Below are 5,454 nucleotides of genomic sequence, written 5' to 3' on the forward strand. Positions count from 1 at the left end.
CAACCATGACTGGTCCAAGACCTCAGCAACTGCTACAAGCTTAACCAATCCTTGCCTTGAGTTTCTCTGAGGAATGTAATGGATTATTTACAACTGAATTCTCCAACATGGAACTCTTATACAGTCCTAAGACCCACTGGGTTTACCTTTATCAAAGCTCATTGCCTCACTGGACTTTTCCATATAGCAAGTACTAAAATGCTTTGATGGCTGAATCTCTTGCACTAAACATATATAACCTCTACGGCAGTGGTTCTCAACCACTGTGACCATTGAATACAGGTCCTCATGTTGTGATGACCCAAACCATAAAATTATTTTTGTTGCTATTTCGTAACTATGATTTTGCTACTGTTAGGAACTGTAATGTAAATGTCCATGTTTTCTGATGCTTTCTGGTGACCCCTGTGAAAGGGACATTCAATCCCCAAAGGAATCGTGACCCCCCAGATTGAGAACTGTTGCTCTAATGGAAATAAAAGTTGTATACACACAAATCCCATATGCCTATTCTGGATTATGGAAACTGTATGCTACAATTTAGCAACAGGAATAAATTCCCTTCTGATATCTGAATCTTGGAGAGAAGACCTGTCTTTTACACACATCTCAAGGGGAACCCCCCATAGCTGGAAATCTAGATTATGGCTATACTTAATTGAAGTGCAGCACTCTCTTTAAAGTGAACATCTTTTTTGCATGTGACCATTTGAAGCTAAAATGGGAGACATAAAAGGGAGCAAAACAAGGATTCTTTCTGTTTATTATAGTAGAGAAAACAATCACAACAATTTGGTTTTGCTGGAAGATCACTCATTTGAAATGGAAAAACTGCAGGCTCTAAAACCTTGTTTTGCCATCAAGTTTCCAAGCACAGCAACTCTATTGTGAATCTACTCCTCCTCTTCAGCCAGATCTAAAAATTAGAAATAATATTATGTGTTCTGGCTAGTCTCACTACAGCTTAATGAGATTATTTCTAGGAAACGCTTTGACTTCAAAACTCACAGGGAAAGTCAAAGAACTTTTATTACAAAAGGTTCCAATTTGATTTTAAAAATCCTCCATGGCTTCTTTGTGATGCATGCAAATTTCCCACTGACTTCCTATGTGTCTCTATTATCATCATTAAATATTTATTTAAAGTCTATTGAAGTAAAAAATTATTCTCTCAGCTCTCAGCCCAAGGTGATTTCTAATGACTATTTAGTTTTATAATGACTTTTAAAATTCACATTAATAATAGAATAATCTAATGTTAAATTGAAGGTTATTAACATTGGCCTCCTTTCAAGTTTTCTGAATGTTGAAAAAATCTTTTTCCTTTTCTTCCCCCTACCCCCACAAAGTGATTCATGTTGTGGATAAACATATACTCATTTTTGATCCAAAACAAGAAGTCAGTTTTTTTTTCACAAAAAGAAAACTACAAATTTTGATACTACTAAAAGGCAAAATAAAGATCTTAAGTTTATATTTGTGCTCTTTTTGATAAAACATCAATTCAAACGGAAGTTTTTGAACACACTACTAAACCAATTCTTCATAGTTTTCTGAATGTATATAATTGCCCAGTACTTGCATATGGTGCCTCTGGAGCTGGGAAGACACACAGGATGCTAGGATCAGCCGTTGAATCTGGAGTAATGTACCTAACAGTGTTAAACCTTTTCAAATCCATGCATGAGACTAAAGAAGAGAATGTGTGTAGTACTGCTGTTTCTTATTTGGAGGTGTATAATGAACAGATTCGTGACCTCTTGACAAATTTGGGGCCACTTGCTGTCCGGGAAGATGCCCAAAAAGGAGTGGTTGTTCAGGGTCTCACTTTACACCAGCCCAAATCCTCAGAGGAAGTATTACAGCTACTAGACAGTGGAAACAAAAACAGGACAACAGGACACAGCATCCCACTGACACAAATGCTAAATCTTCTCCTTACCATGCTGTTTTCCAGATTCTGTGTAGCCAAAATGTCACTCATTGACCTGGCAGGATCTGGGGGGTGGGGGGACAGAACTTCTAGTGCTAAAGGGACACAATTTGTGGAAGGCACAGATATTAATAAATCCCATTTAGCCCTTAGGAATGTCATCAATGTCTTAGCAAATACAAAGAGAAGGAATCAGCATATTCCTTACAGAAATAGTAAGCTTGCTCGCTTGTTGAAGGATTCTCTTGGAGGAAACTGTGAAACTATAATTATAGCTGCTGTTAGTCCTTCCTCTTTGTTTTACAATGACACATATAACACTCATAAGTACGCTAAACTTGCAAAAGACATTAAATCTTCTTTGAAGAGCAATGTCCTTAATGTCAACAGTCACATATCTCAATGTGTAAAGATCTGTAATGTGCAGAAAGCAGAGATTTTAATGTCGAAAGAAAAACTAAAAGCCTACAAAGAACAGAAAGCCTTGACTGACCAAAAAAAAAAAAAAATGACAGTGCAAAATCAGTACATTCAAACACTCAAGACAAAGAAATTAAAAGATTTCAAAAAATTCTGAAATGCTTGTTCCAGAATCGAGAAAGAATCAGGCAAGGATATCTAAAGTTAGAAATGCTGCTTAAAGAAAATGAACTCAAGTCATTCTATCAACAACAGTGTCATCACCAAACAGAGATGATGTGTTCAGAAGACAAAGTAGAAAAGGCCACTTGCAAACGAGCTCACAGACTTCAAAGTCACATGCCTGTAACTTCAGCACCCTGGAGGGAGCAGTAGGATCAAAATTTCCAGGTCATCCTTGGCTGTATTACAAGTTCAAGGCTAGCCTGTAAGACAAGAAACACTGCCTCAAAAAAATAAATGATTTAGATAGATGACAGATGATAGACAGACGATATATAGATAGATGATTGATAGACAAGTGATAGATAATAGACATTTGATAGATAGATGATTGATAGATGATTGATAAGATAGATTGGATGGATGGATGGATGGATGGATGGATGGATGGAAAGATGATAGAAATAAAAAATAACTCCCCATTATTTATATGTCTTTTCTCCTTCCTACCTTCCAACCTCCTTCAACATTCTACATAATCCTCTCATGTGCTTAAGGTCATTGGACAAAATATCATTTATCACCAGTCTCCTTCCCCAGAATATGAAATATAGAGGCATTTTTCATCCCCTTTTTAATTTACTATTTTATCTTCAGGGTCTCAGGAAAAGTTAAGGACTCAAATGTATAAATTACCCACAGTACGCATGAAAAGCCCCTCACCATAAAATATTCTTCTCAAATTCCCATGTGACCAGGCATAGTGCTTTTCTGTTAGGGAACATTTCAGACTACAAAAGCAAAACAAATATAACCAAGAGGAGTGGGGTAGAGAAAGTAGAAGGTACTTTGGCTTATTCATGATGCCTCTCATAGCTTTAAGTTACCCAAAGCACACCATATCAGTTTTATGTAGAAACATGACCATTTAATTAGAACCATAAATCCCTAAGCCAATAAAACTTTCCAGAAGGGATCAATTTCAGAATCAGTTTAATTTTCCCATTTATTACTAAACTACCCCAAGCCCACAAAGAATGAATCTACCAAAGTTACAGCAATGATACCGGTACTGCAATACAACGAGGCCCTAGTGGCTTTGAGAAAGGAGAGTATAGCAGTAACATAGACAACTTGTGATTTTGACATGGATGACAACCAGATTGTCTGATTTTTCCCCCATCTTAGAAATTAATTTCTAAACCTGGTTTGGTGGTACATGCCTTTAATCCCAGCACTTGGGAGATAGAGGCAGGTGGATCTCTGTGAGTTTGAGTCAGCCTGGTCTACATAGCAAGTTCTAGGACAGCCAGAGGAATATAATGAGACCCTGTCTAGTGGGTGGGGTGGAGTTCAAGGTCATCTTTACCTTCCTAGCCACATACATAGTGAATTCAAGGCCAGCCTTCGATTAGATACCGTGACAAGAAATAAGTAAATTAATGATCTAAATGAAGGAAAAGGGAAGAGATGAAAATTGAAATCTATTGTCCACAGCTTGTCAATTTTAAGAAGGAGGGGGAAGATACAGTCCCATTAGCTGTCAATAAAACTGAGATCATGAATAAACCTCTTTATAGCATTGTCTCATCCAGACTCATATTTTTAACCAAGTAATTCCTGAGACAAAGTCTCTATCTTAGTTAGGGTTTCTATTACTGTGAAGAGACACCATAACCACAGCAACTCTTGTAAAGGAAAACATTTAATTGTGGCTAGCTTACAGTGTCAGAGGTTTAGTCCATTATTATCATAGCAGGAAGCATGGTGGCACACAGGCAGACATGACTCCTGGAGAGGTCACTGAGGGTTCTACACCCAGATCAGCAGGCAGCAGGAAAAAAGTGAGACACTGGGGCCTGGCTTGAGTACCTGAGACCTCAAAGCCTGCCCCCAGTGACATACGTACCCCCAACAAGGCCACATCTCCTAATAGTGCCGCTCCCTGAGTGCCTATGGGACCATTTTCATTCAAACCACCACAGTCTCATTATGTAACTCTGCTTGGCCTGGAATTCGATCTGTAGACCAGGCTTGTCTCAGCTTCACAGAGATCCTCCTGCCTCTGCCTCCCACATGAGTGCTAGGACTAAAGGTGAGCACCACCACTCCTGGCTTACTCAGCGATTTTACTGAAACTTTGAGAACTGTTACTTGTTACATGAAGACTATGTAATTAAACTAAGCATTTCCAAAGGAAATTTTAAGGGCATTTAAAAAAAATTTCTATGGTTAGGCAGGTAATATTTTCCTGTCTCACATCTACTCAAAACCCCAGATATTTGCCTGGGATACACGGCATGAATATAATTACAATACAAGCTCTGTGGTACACAGTTCACTCCCAGCATACAAAATTTTGATTTGTGTAAGTCAGAATATGCATAATTTTCTCTATTCTGTTTTTTTTTAATGCATTAACAGCCTCAGGTTTCATGTTTTGGATTTAGTGGGGTTATTGCTTGCTTGTTTTGCATGTTTCTCTCTGCTTCTTGTCTTTTCCTTCTCCTAAGAACGGAGATACGCCCTTTCTGAGTCAGAAAGTGCTATACATGTATCCCAGAGTAATTCTGGTCAATTTCACAGTGGGTCACAAGCAAAAGAAAGGTAACCAAGGCTCCCAGAGAAAAGGACCCTTACAGGGTGGACTACACATCAGGCCAGATTGCCACATCAGATTTACCATGGAGTACAGGAAAAGATGCTGGCTGCCAAAGAAAAACAACATAAATGCCCAACAGAAGGTATGGTTTTTAATGTAATAACAGGGAAGTGGGTATCAATTCTGATAACTTTATATACAATTCAATGACTTGGGTGAATTTCTACTTAAATGTCAAAGAGATTCCTAAAAGTTCACCCTAAGGAAGTCATCCTAGCTTTAAAAAAATTTTTTTTAAATGCCCTTAAAATTTCCTTTGGAAATTCTTAGTTTAATT

At 37.9% G+C, this 5,454-nt stretch overlaps 1 pseudogene; it reads left to right on the forward strand.

Moving 5' to 3' along the window:
• The first annotated feature begins 1,303 nt into the window (after positions 1 to 1,303).
• LOC100763101 lies at positions 1,304 to 2,728 on the forward strand (annotated as a pseudogene).
• Positions 2,729 to 5,454: the final 2,726 nt, after the last annotated feature.

The sequence above is a fragment of the Cricetulus griseus genome, assembly GCF_003668045.3.
Source record: "Cricetulus griseus strain 17A/GY chromosome 1 unlocalized genomic scaffold, alternate assembly CriGri-PICRH-1.0 chr1_0, whole genome shotgun sequence".
Taxonomy (NCBI): domain Eukaryota; kingdom Metazoa; phylum Chordata; class Mammalia; order Rodentia; family Cricetidae; genus Cricetulus; species Cricetulus griseus.